Here is a 13,984-nt window from a genome sequence, read left to right on the forward strand (position 1 = left end):
AGTCACTCACTGCAGAATACACAGCTTCTGACCCACTCAGTAACCACTGCATTTATGTGGCTAGTTCAGTTGGGCTTCTGCTCAAAAGTGGCACCCAGGATGTTGATGGGAACATGCGGTGATGGCAATTCCATTGAATGTCAAGTGCAAGGGATTAGACATTTCTTTTGGGATATTGTCATTGATATGTAAATGTCAAGTCTCATGGTCCTGTAGTTTTTTTTTTCGGAATATGCGGTTTGCCTTTAAGGCTTGCAAGGGATCAGTATTGCTTTAAGAACCAGCAAACCTCAGGAGTTATAGGAAGGTGCATTTTCATTGCCTTAGAAACAGCCATTTGGAGACTGCGTTTCAAAGGGTGCATTCTAGTTACCATAGATATAGCCCTGGGAGTACATTTGTTACAATTCAGTTATGAACTGGCTTTTAGTTGAAGACAGTTTGTTCTAACAGAACAGAGACAAAGGACACAGACAGCTGTGGTGTTCACACACCTGAAAATGAGCTCCCAACCATTTAAACTGAAGGAATAGGATTTTAGTCTGTTTTATTATCTCTCAAAATTCTAAGAAAAAGTCAAGCCAAAACAGAGATCTCTGATAATTAAATTGAAGAAAGGGAAGTTAGACTGTGACAATCTTTTATCCCTCAAAACTCTCAAGTCAGATTGATTTCACTGAAAGAGTTTGCAAGTCATTAATCGTTGAAATTCGCTGGAGAAGGAAAGCAACATTCCGTGAGGACTTCAAGCAACATTGGATTGTAAATTTGCCAGGACTCTAATTTTTCTATTTTAAATGTTGTTTATATCTTCATAGTTTTTAAGAATTTAGTTCGTCTAATTAAAGAGTTAATTTGTTGATTTAAAGACACCTGGTTTGGTTAGCCTCATTCAGGGGTTAATAGATAGTACAATTTGGTTGGGTCTTTCTTTAATTTGGAAAGTTTTAAATGTTAGCCAATCTGTGGAGCGACAGGACTGAATTAACAGTGCGTTGGTCCCACCACAATCAGAATCGTATATTTTGATTGGGGGCATTGACTGGAGCGGTCGGTCGTAACATTTATTGGGGGCTCACTCAAGATTTGAATCACATATTAATTGGGTTTCTGGATTTGAATCATATCTTAATTGGGGGGCTCGCTCGCATTTGAATCATTTAATTCGGTGCCTCGCGTCTGGGATCAGAATCAGGCTAATCTGGAGGGTTCACATTTGGAATCATGGTAATTACTCTTTGGGATAACATTTAAATTGGGGTCTTGTGTTGGCATCAGATTAATTGCTCTCGAATCTGGGATCTTATCAATTGGAAACTTGATTATTGGGATCTAAATCTGACACCAATTATGAAGAAATTAAAAGAACCAGGTCTCTTGTATAATAAGGTACAGTCTATACAATTGTTATGGCATTAGCGGTTGTAGCAGAATTTTTGGGAAAGCAGAATGTTTCCGAGTGACTTGATAATTTTAACTAAGAAGAAATTGAAAGAATTGGGGTTGGAATTGAAATCAGGTGCTAACTGAAATAATAACCGAACATCTGGAATTAGAAGATGACGATGATGATTCAAAGTTTATTTCAAATACAGTAAGTAGTTTTTTTTTAAAAAGGGAGTTCTGCAGTAACGAGAATCAGGGAAGAAAGTCCCAAGATATTATTGGACATTAAGATCTTCCAGAAGGTTTAATTTAATTTAAAGGGTTAAGTCATGGCAGGAGAGCTCAAAGCTGTGGTGTGCTCCTCATGCTCCGTATTGGAAGAGAGGAACATTTCCAGTGCTCGGGACCAGCATGTGTGCAGGAAATGTATCCAGCTGCAGCTCCTGGAAGCCCGGGTTTCGGAGCTGGAGCGGCAGCTGGGGACACTGGAGCATCTACGAGGCGGAGAGTATCGTGGATAGCACGTATATCGAGGTGGTGACACTACAGACTCAGACCCCACAGGCAGGAGGGGAATGGGTGACCACCAGGCAGAGCAAGAGGACTAGGCAGGCAGTTCAGGAATCTCCTGTGGCTATTCCCTTGCAAAACAGGTATACTGCTTTGGATACTGTTGGGGGGGGAAAAACAGCCTCTTGGGAAAGCAGCAACAGCCCAATTCGTTGCACCACAGTTGGCTCTGCTGCACAGTGGAGGAGTAAAAAGTGTGGGAATGCAATAGTTATAGGGGATTCAACTGTAAGGGGAATAGATAGGAGTTTCTGTGGTCGCAAAAGAAACTCCAGGATGGTATGTTACCTCCCTGCTGCTAGGGTCAAGGATGTCTGAGCGGTTACAGGACATAGATTAAAAAAGATGAGGTCCTAAAAGCAGAATATAGGGAGCTAGGAAGTAAGTTGAAAAGTAGGACCTCAAAAGGTAGGGATCTCAGGATTACTACCAGTGTCACATGCTGGTCAGTCAGAGTAGAAATAGCAGGATATATCGGATGAATGTGTGGCTGAAGAGATGGTGTGAGGGGGAGGGTTTAGATTCCTGGGGCATTGGGACCAGTTACATCTGGGCAGGACTGGGACTGATGCCCTGGGGGAGTATTTGCTAGAGTGGTTGGGGAGGGTTTAAACTAAAATGGCAGGGGGATGGGAACCTTTGCAAGGAGTCAGAGGAAGGGGGGGGGGGGGGGTGGAAATCAAAGACAAGAACAAAAGACAGTAAGGGGAATAAGAAAAGTGATAGGCAGAGAAATCAAGGACAGAAATCAAACAGGGCTACAGTGAAATATAGTGGAAAGACGACAAGTAATGTTAAAAAGACAAGCCTTAAGGCTTTGTGCCTTAACACGCGGAGCATTCGCAATAAAGTGGATGAATTAAATCGCGCAAATAAATGTAAATGGGTACGATATAGTCGGGATTACGGAGACATGGATGCAAGGTGACCAGGGATGGGAAATGAACATCCAGGGATATTCAGTATTTAGGAAGGACAGACAAAAAGCAAAAGGCAGTAGAGTTGAATTGCTGGTTAAAGAGGAAATTAACCCAATAGTGAGGAAAGATATTAACTCTGACTATGTGGAATCTGTATGGGTAGAGCTGAGAAACACTAAGGGGCAAAAAACATTAGTGGGGGTTGTATATAGACCCCCCCAAATTGTAGTGGTGATGTTGGGAATGGCATTAAACAGGAAATTAGAGATGCATGTGATAAAGGAACATCTGTAATTACGGGTGGCTTTAATCTGCATATAGATTGGGCAAATCAAATTAGTCACAATACCGTAGAGGAATTAACTGGAGAACAGGCCATCCTAGACTGGGTATCGTGTAATGAGAGGGGAATAATTGACAATGTAGTGGTGAGAGACCCCTTGGGGACGAACAACCATAATATGATCGAATTCTTCATCAAGATGGAGAGTGACGTAGTTGATTCTGAGACAAGGGTCCTGAATCTTAGTAAAGGAAACTACGAAGGTGTGAGGCGCAAGTTGGCCATGACTGATTGGGAAACGTTAAATGGTTGACGGTGGATAGGCAATGGCAAACATTTAAAGAGCGCATTGATGAACTGCAACAATCCCTGTCTGGCACAAAAGTAAAACTTGAAAGTTAGCCAAACCATGGCTTACAAGGGAAATTAGAGATAGCATTAGATCCAAGGAAGAGGCATTTAAATTTGCCAGGAAAACCAGACCCGAGGATTGGGAGCAGATTAGAATTCAGCTAAGGACGACCAAGGGATCGATTAAGAAAGTGAAAATAGAGTATGAGAGCAAGCTTGCAGGGACAAATGTGAGGTAATGCATTTTGAAAGGTCTAATGCACGTGGGAGGTATACAGTAAATGGCAGATCCCTTAGGAGTATTGACAGGCAGAGAGATCTGGGCATACAGGTCCACAAGTCACTGAAAGTGGCAACGCAGGTGGATAAGGTAGTCAAGAAGGCATACGGCATGCTTGCCTTCATCGGTCGGGGCATAGAGTATAAAAATTGGCAAGTCATGTTGCAGCTGTACAGAACCTTAGTTAGGCCACACTTAGAATATTGCGTGCAATTCTGGTCGCCACACTACCAGAAGGACGTGGAGGCTTTGGAGAGGGTACAGAGGTGGTTTACCAGGATGTTGCCTGGTCTGGAGGGCATTAGCTATGAGGAGAGGTTGGATAAACTCGGATTGTTTTCACTGGAACGACGGAGGTGGAGGGGCGACATGATAGAGGTTTACAAAGTTATGAGCGGCATGGACAGAGTGGATAGTCAGAAGCTTTTTCCCAGGGTTGAAGAGTCAGTTACTAGGGGACATAGGTTTAAGGTGCGAGGGGCAAAGTTTAGAGGGGATGTGCGAGGCAAGTTTTTTTTACACAGAGGGTGGTAAGTGCCTGGAACTTGCTGCCGGGGGAGGTGGTGGAAGCAGATACGATAGCGACGTTTAAGAGACATCTTGACAAATATATGAATAGGAAGGGAATAGAGGAATATGGGCCCCGGAAGTGCAGAAGGTGTTAGTTTAGGCAGGCATCAAGATTGGCACAGGCTTGGAGGGCCGAATGGCCTGTTCCTGTGCTGTACTGTTCTTTGTTCTTCTTTGGAACAGAAAAACTGACTGTAAAAGTTTCTATAGGTATGTGAAGAGAAAAAGATTGGTGAAAACAAATGTTTTTCCAGTCAGAAACAGGTGAATTTATTATGGGGAATAAAGAAATGGCTGACCAACTAAATGCATACTTTGGTTCTATCTTCACAAAGGAGGACATAAATATCATACCAAAAATGTTGGGGAACACAGGGCTTAGTGACAGAGGAACTGAAGGAAATCAGTATTAGTAGAGACATGGTGTTGGGTAAATTGATGTGATTGAAGGCCGTTAAATCCCCAGGGGCTGATGGTATGCATCCCAGAGTACTTAAGGAAGTGGCCTTAGAAATAGTGGATGCATTGGTGGTCATCTTCCAAGATTCTATAGACTCTGGAACAGATCCTACAGATTGGAGGGTAGCTAATGTAACCCCACTATTTAAAAAGGGAGGTAGAGAGAAAACAGGGAATTATAGACCAGTCAGCCTGACGTCAGTAACGGGGAAAATTCAGGGGTCCATTATCAAAGATTTTATAGCAGAGCACTTAGAGAACAGTGGTAGAATCGGGCAGTCAGCATGGATTTATGAAAGGGAAATCACGCTGGACATATCTACTAGAATGTTTCGATGATGTTATAGTAGAATTGATGAGGGGGAGCCAGTGGATGTGGTTTATTTGGACTTTCAGAAGTCTTTCGACAAAGTCCCACATAAGAGTCCAGCTTGTAAAATTAAAGGGTTGGGGGTATTGTTTTGCGATGAATAGAAAATTGGTTGGCGGACAGGGAACAAAGAGTAGGGATAACTGGGGCTTTTTCCGAATGGCAGAGAGTGATTAGTTGGGTAACGCAAGGATCTGTGCTAGGACCTCAGCTATTCACAATACACATTAATGATTTAGATGAGGGAACTAAATGTAATATCTCCAAATTTGCAGATGAGAAAACGGGGTGGGAGGGCGAGTTGTGAGGAGGATGCAGAAGGGCTTCAGGGTGATTTGGACAAGTTGAGTAAGTGGGCTAATGCATGGCAGATGCAGTATAACGTGGATAAAGGTGAGGTTATCCACTTTGGTAGCAAAAACAGGAAGGCAAATTATCTGAACGGCTATAAACTGAGAGGGGAGTATGCAGCGAGACTTGGGTGTTCTCGTACATCAGTCGCTGAAGGTAAGCATGCAGGTCCAACATGCGGTAAAAAAGGCAAATGGTATGTTGGCCTTCATAGCGAGAGGATTCAAGTACAGAAGCAGCAATTGCTGCAATTATACAGGGCCTTGGTGAGGCCACACCTGGAATATGGTGTGCAGTTTTGGTGTCCTTATCTGAGGAAGGATGTTCTTGCTATAGAGGGAGTGCAGCGAAGGTTTACCAGATTGATTCCTGGGATGGTGAGACTGACATACGAGAAGAGATTGAGTCGGTTAGAATTATATTCGCTGGAGTTCAGAAGAGTGAGGGGGGAATCTCATAGAAACCTATAAAATTCTAACAGGACTTGACAGGGTAGATGCAGGAAGGACATTCCCGATGGTGGGGGAGTCCAGAACCCAGGGTCAGAGTTTAAGGATACGGGGTAAACCTTTCAGGACTGAGATGAAGAGAAATTTCTTCACTCACAGTGGTGAGCCTGTGGAATTCGCTACCACAGAAAGCAGTTGAGGCCAAAATATTGTACGTTTTCAAGAAGGAGTTAGATATAGCTCTTTGGTCTAACGGCATCAAAGGGTAGGGGGTGAAAGCAGGAACAACCAGCCATGATCATAATGAATGGCGGTGCAGGCTCGAAGGGCCGAATGGCCTACTCCTGCTCCTACGTTTCTATGATGGGCAATACGAGGAAGAAAGGGAATATGAGAGTCATGAAGGTAAGAGGTCGGAGACTGATGAAATGGAATTGGCTAGATTTCAGTTAGAAATGAAAAAAACTGGAGTTTCAGCAGGAAAAGGACAAAAAATTTGAGGCAGAAAAAGAAATAAGAAAACTTGAACTTCAGGGAGAGAGTGAAAGAGAAGAGAGGGAATTTAGGCTGAGAGAGATCTTTCTTTGGCCTCCTTGTCTCGAGAGACAATGGGTAAGCGCCTGGAGGTGGTCAGTGGTTTGTGCAGCAGCGCCTGGAGTGGCTATAAAGGCCAATTCTAGAGTGACAGGCTCTTCCACGGGTGCTGCAGATAAACTTGGTTGTCGGGGCTGTTACACAGTTGGCTCTCTCCTTGCGCTTCTGTCTTTTTTCCTGCCAACTGCTAAGTCTCTTTGACTCGCCACGCTTTAGCCTCGCCTTTATGGTTGCCCGCCAGCTCTGGCGATCGCTGGCAACTGACTCCCACGACTTGTGATCAATGTCACAGGACTTCATGTCGTGTTTGCAGACGTCTTTAAAGCGGAGCCATGGACGGCCGGTGGGTCTGGTACCAGTGACGAGCTCGCTGTACAATGTGTCCTTGGGGATCCTGTCATCTTCCATGCGGCTCACATGGCCAAGCCATCTCAAGCGCCGCTGGCTTAGTAGGGTGTATAAGCTGGGGATGTTGGCCGCCTCGAGGACTTCTGTGTTGGAGATACGGTCCTGCCACCTGATGCCAAGGATTTTCTGGAGGCAGCGAAGATGGAATGAATTGAGATGTTGCTCTTGGCTGACGTACGTTGTCCAGGCCTCGCTGCCGTAGAGCGAGGTACTGAGGACACAGGCTTGATACACTTGGACTTTTGTGTTCTGTGTCAGTGCGCCATTTTCCCACACTCTCTTGGCCAGTCTGGACATAGCAGAGGAAGCCTTTCCCATGCGCTTGTTTAATTCTGCATCGAGAGACAGGTTACTGGTGATAGTTGAGCCTAGGTAGGAGAACTCTTGAACCACTTCGAAAGTGTGGTTGCCGATATTGATAGATGGGGCATTTCTGACATCCTGTCCCATGATTTTCGTTTTCTTGAGGCTGATGGTTAGGCCAAATTCATTGCAGGTAGCCGCAAACCTGTCGATGAGTCTCTGCAGACACTCTTCAATGTGAGATGTTAATGCAGCATCGTCAGGAAAGAGGAGTTCCCTGATGAGGACTTTCCATACTTTGGTCTTCGCTTTTAGACGGACAAGGTTAAACAACCTGCCACCTGATCTTGTGTGGAGGAAAACTACTTCTCCTGAGAACTTGAAAGCATGTGAGATAGAGCTAAGACAAAGGGGTAGTCTTAAATCCAGGGAACATTCGGGTCAGGAAGAATCTGAATTAGATCAGGACCCAGCGAGAAAGTTTAAAAAAAAATTTATACAGGCTCTTCCCAAGTTCGAGGAAAGGGACTCAGGCATTTTTCATATCTCTTGAAAAAATAGCCCAACAGATGAAATGGCTGAAAGAAAGCTGGACATTGCTCATGCAGGGCAGGCTGGTAGGCAAAGCTCATGAAGCTTATGCCATGCTTTCTGAAGAGGCTTCTGCAGATTAGGAGATGGCAAAAAAGGCTATTCTGTCTATGAGTTAGTCCCTGAAGCTTACCATCAGAAGTTTAGCAGCAATATTTAGAATGAGAAGGTGAAACAAATGAATTTTGACCGTTGGATACAGGCATTAAAGATGCAACCCTCATGAGAACCTTCGAAAATTGATTCTCAGAGTTTAAAAACTCCATTTCCTTCAGTAGTGAGAACTCAGATAACCTGAAAGTTTTGAAAGCTAGGCAAGCAGCAGAGATTGCTGATGATTTTGAGCTTGTGAATAAGCCTACCTATTTTGTCCGTCACCCCCATAAACACGAAAAGGATATAGAGCGGGAGAGTGAAAGGAAGGCAAGCATCCGGGGACAAGAAGGAACAGCTGGGAATGCCCCAGGATAACCTCCTCAGGTCAGAAAAGAAGGTGCTAAGGGTAGAAGTGAGGTTCGTAAGCCACAGTGTTATCATTGCAACAAAACGGGTCATCTTTGTTCAGAGTGCTGGAAATTGAGGTAAACCCATCGGACTTGTTGGGGTACTTAAAGTTAGTGCAGAGGAAAAAAGACTGACCGAGTATAGCAGACCAGGCTATAGCTTTACCGACAGCTGTGAATGTGAAACCAGATACTAAGTCTAAAAGGAGTGTAGAGGTTAAGAATAAAATACCTGAGAGTTATAATGATTTTTTGTCAAAGGGGAGAGTAACTCCGTATCCTGTAAGTGAGGCAGGAAAACCTATTACACTCAGGGATACAGGAGCGACCCAAACACACTTGCTGGGGAAAGATGAGGTTTCCACCAGAGAACGCCTTGAATGCTAAAGTTTTAGTTAATGGAATTGGCAGGGTGCGTATACCCATACCTTTGTATAAATTATGCCGAGGGAATGACTTAATATCTAGGATAGTAACTGTAGGTGTTGTCCACAGTTTACCAGTAAAGGGAATTAATCTACTCCTAGGAAATGACAGGATCAAAAATAGCAGTTTCTCCTATAGTTACAGAGGAACCATGTGAAATTAAGGAAATGGAGCAATTACAGGAACATGTTCCAGGAATATTTCCTGCATGTGTAGTTACCCGAGCAATGGCTAAACAGGATCCACTGTCAGGGGTAAAAGGGGCACCACAAATAGATAAAAGCAAAATACTGCAGATGTTGGAAATCTGAAATAAAAACAAGAAATGCACAAATAGATAACCAGGCATCTGAAACCTTATTTGGGGATTTAGATAATCCAAATGAGATGTTTAACAGATCATCTATCATTGCAGCACAGCAAGCTGATCTAGAGATCTACCAAATAGCTCTGTCAGACGCTGAGGTGAAAGGAATTCCGGAAGGCTATTACATGGCAAATGGGGTTTTGAGAAGGAAATGGAGACCGCCTCATAGACCAGCTGCCGAAGACTGGACAGTTGTTGAACAGATAGTGCTACCATCTAAATATTGACAAGGTTTATTAAGGTTAGCACACGACATTTCCTTTTCAGGACATAGGGGAATTCAGAAGACCAAATTACACATAAGCAAACATTATTACAGGCCAGGTCTTACAAAGGATGAGACACAATTTTGTAAGGCATGCCACACCTGTCGAACAGTGGGAAACCTACCATAAAACCAGGGGATGATGTATTAGTGTTGTTACCACAGGGAGAACCACTGAAAACACAGTTCAGCGCTCATACAGAGTGATCAAGAGTGGATAAGGTAGATTACTTGATTGACACCCCTGATCGCCGGAAGGACCGGTTGTGTCACATGAATTTGCTCACACAATTTTACCGCAGGGAAGAGGATAAGCCAGTACAGGTATGTCAGGTAATCGGGACTGTGGAGAAGGAAAAGGATACTGAGGATGAGGCAGAAGTAGGCCTAGGAAATTCTCAGATTGAACCTTCAACTATCCAGTGAATGCAGAATGGCAAGGAAAATTAAACAGTAGGCTTTTATATGTGGAGGCAAAACAGTGTGAAGTCCTAACCAGGGTTTTCACAACGTTTCAAAAATTTTGCAGGGATAAACCAGGATGTCCAACCTTAGCCACACATGTGGGTATAGGGGGAGCCATTCTTTTAAAACATCCTTGTCACTTAGGTCCAGACAGACAGGCCCAAGTGGAAGCAGAGGTACAATGCATGCTGAAGGGCACCTTAGATGAACCTAGTCAGGACAGCTGGAATTTGCAGATGGTCTTGATGACTAAACCTGGTAGGACAGCTCAAACTTGCTTAGACTCTAGAAAAGTCACTGTGGTAAAGAAGGCGGACCTCTACCCAAATTCTCATTTAAAGGACCGCAAGGACAGAGCGGACAACACAATGAGTCTTAAAAAGGCAAATGCATTGGAGGAAACCTGTCAAATTCCTTTGATGCCCCAGGGTAAGAAAAAAAAAGCTTCTGTTACACCGGACAGGGTTTTCCAGTGTCAAGTGATGCCGCATAGGTTAAGGGGTACTCAAGAAACTTCTCGGAATAGTGAACCCAGTAGTGGTCAGTGCTCCTAGCTGTGCAGCTCACCTAGCTAAGGTGATGGACAATAGGGATACTTGAAATGAAAACATGAAACAATTGGAAGACTATGCTTGGAAATTTAAAAGTGAGTTAATTGGAACAACCTTTTGAAAATTTAAAGCCAAAATGTTCTGGTGGAACTTGCTGTAGACTAAATTTTTTTTAGAAATGTGTGTATCTGTAAATGTGAGAAAAATTTTTAGCATTCTTTCAATTTGTATTTTTTTTAACCCATTGTAATGAAACGCATTTCAGGAATGGCGTTTCATTCCGCTAGGGGTGGAGGTGTCAATGTCCTGTAGTTTTTTTCCCCGTAATATGCAGTTTGCCTTTAAGGCTTGCAAGGGAACAGCAAGAACCAGAAAACCTCAGGAGTTATCGGAAGGTGCATTTTCGTTGCCTTAGAAACAGCCATTTGGAGACTGCGATTCAAAGGGTGCATTCTCGTTACCATAGATGTAGCCACTGGGAGTGAGTCTCATGTGATACATTTGTTGCAATTCAGTTTTGAACTAGCTTTTAGTTGAAGACAGCTTGTTCTAAACAGAACACACTGACAGAGGACACAGACAGCTGTGGTGTTTAGATACCTGAAAAAGAGCCCTCAACCATCTAACCTGAAGGAACAGGATTTTAGTCTGTTTTATTATCTCTCAAAATTCTAAGAAAATGTCAAGCCAAAACAGAGATCTCTGATAATTAAATTGAAGAAAGGGAAGTTGGACTGCGACAATTTTTTATTCCTCAAAACTCTCAAGTCAGATTGATTCCATTGAAAGAGTTTGCAAGTCGTTAATTGTTGAAATTCGCTGGAGAAGGAAAGCAACATTCCATGAGGACTTCAAGCAACATTGGACTGTAAATTTGCAAGGATTCTAATGTTTCTATTTTAAATGTTGTTTATATCTTGAGTGTTTAAGAATTTAGTTTTTCTAATTAAAGAGTTAATTTGTTGATTTAAAGACACCTGGTTTGGTTAGCCTCATTTGGGGGTAAATAGATGGTGCAATTTGGTTGGTTCTTTCTTTAATTTGGAAAGTTTTAAATGATGTTAGCCGATCTATGGAGCAACGGGTTTGAATTAACAGTGTGTTGGTCCCATCACAATCAGGATCGTATATTTTGATTGGGGGCATTGAATGGAGCAGTCATAACACAAACAAATATTATTTGCCACTCTTCATCCCAAGCCTCGATCCCATCCAGGTCTTGCTGCATGTGGGGAAGGACTGCTTCATTATTGAATTGCGAATGGAACTGAACACTGCAATTAGCAGCGAACAACCCCGCTTCTGACTTTATGATTGAGAGAAGGCCATCAAGGAAGCAGCAAAAGATGGACTGGGCCTAGAATGCTGCCCTGTTACTCCAGGAGTCTGCCCTCAAGATCAGATGATTGGCCTCCAAAAATTACAAGCTCACTGATGCTCAATTTGGGTTCCGCCAGGGCTACTGATCTCATTATAGCCTTTGTCTGAACATGGACAAAAGAGCTGAACTCCAGAGCTGAGGTGAGAATGGGCGGCACAGTGGCGCAGTGGTTAGCACATCAGCCTCACAGTTCCAGGGACCCGGGTTCGATTCTGGGTACTGCCTGTGTGGAGTTTGCAAGTTCTCCCTGTGTCTGCGTGGGTTTTCGCCGGGTGCTCCGGTTTCCTCCCACATCTAAAAGACTTGCAGGTGATAGGTAAATTGGCTGTTGTAAATTGCCCCTAGTGTAGGTAGGTGGTAGGGAATATGGGATTACTGTAGGGTTAGTATAAATGGGTGGTTGATGGTCGGCACAGACTCGGTGGGCCGAAGGGCCTGTTTCAGTGCTGTATCTAATAAAAAATAATAAATAAATAATGACTGCCCTCGACATCAAGGCAGCATTTGATAGAGTATGGCATCAAGGAGCTCTAGCAAAACTGGAGTCAATGGGAATCGGGGGAAACTCTCCACTGGTTGGATTCATACCTAGCATAAAGGAAGATGGTTGTGGTTGTTGGAGGTCAATCACCTAGGTCCCAGGACATCACTAAGAGTTACTCAGGGAAGTGTCCTAGGCCTAACCATCTTCAGCTGCTTCATCAATGACCTTTACTCCATCATAAGGTTAGAAGTGGGGATGTTTGCTGATGATTGCACAATGTTCAGTACCATTCGCACTCCTCAGATACTGAACTAGTCGGCATCCAGATGCAGCAAGACCTGGACAATATCCAGGCTTGGGCTGATAAGTGGCAAGAAATATTGTGCGCACAAGTGCCAGGCAATGACCATCTCAAATGAGAATCTAACCATCTCCCCTTAATGTTCAATGACATTATCATCGCTGAATCCCCCAATATCAACATCCCTGGACCATAAATACTGTGGCTACAAGAGTAGGTCAGAGGCTGGGAATTCTGTGGCACCTAACTCACCTCCTGACTCCCCAACGCCTGTCCACCAATCACAAGTCAGGTGTGTGATGGAATACTCTCCACTTGCCTGGATGGGTGTAGCTCCAACAACACTCAAGAAGCTCGACACTATCCAGGATAAAGCAGCCCACTTGACTGGAACCCCATCCACCACCTTCAACATTCACTTCCTTCACCACCAGGCACAGTGGCAGCAATATGTACCATCTACAAGATGCACTGCAGCAACTCACCAAGTCTCCTTCGACAGTACCTTCTAAACCCACAACCTCTACCACGTAGAAGGACAAGGGCAGCAGATGCATGGGAACACCACCAACTGCAAATTCCTTTCCAAGCCACCCACCATAGTTCCAAGTCAGGATATCGCCATTCCTTCACTGTCACTGGGTCAAAATCCTGGAACTCCTTAACAGCACTGTTGGTGTACCTACACCACAAGGAATGCAGTGGTTCAAGAAGGCAGCTCACCACCTTCTCAAGGGTAATTAGGGACTGGCAATAAATGCTAGCCTAGCGAGCGACACACACATCCCATGAATGAATTTAAAAAAAACTTCCTTTGTACTAGGAATGACTCCAGCCTTCAATTGACTTAGGCTCCTTAGTGTCACAATTGATCGAATGCGGCCTTGATGAAATGTGAGCGACCGCCCTTGACATCAGGTGCATGCAACATCCCTCTTCAATGCACAGTAATTACAGGATCATTGATTTCCAAGTATACAAAATGGCGTAACATGATACTTGTATATTGGCAACAGCACAACCATTTTCTGAAGTGCATTTATATTTTGGAAGGTGGGTTTGGGTGGGGTGGGGGGGTGCAGGGCTGGGAGTGAGGAAGGGAAGGCTGAATGAATGAATGAATGAATGAATGAACAAAGAATAAAATTACAGCACAGGAACAGGCCCTTCGGCCCTCCAAGCCTACGCCGATCCAAATCCTCTATCTAAACCTGTCGCCTATTTTCTAAGGGTCTGTATCTCTATACTTCCTGCCCATTCATGTAACTGTCTAGATACATCTTAAAAGACGCTATCGTGCCCGCGTCTACCACCTCCGCTGGCAATGCGTTCCAGGCACCCACCACCCTCTGCATA

General features: G+C 43.9%; 1 protein-coding gene across 4 annotated transcripts in view; it reads right to left on the reverse strand.

Annotated features, from left to right (window-relative positions):
• Window positions 1-13,984, reverse strand: part of ezrb (ezrin b) — a 142,182-nt gene that overhangs the window by 8,236 nt on the left and 119,962 nt on the right. The window lies entirely within an intron of this gene.

Source organism: Heterodontus francisci, chromosome 13, assembly GCF_036365525.1.
Source record: "Heterodontus francisci isolate sHetFra1 chromosome 13, sHetFra1.hap1, whole genome shotgun sequence".
NCBI lineage: Eukaryota > Metazoa > Chordata > Chondrichthyes > Heterodontiformes > Heterodontidae > Heterodontus > Heterodontus francisci.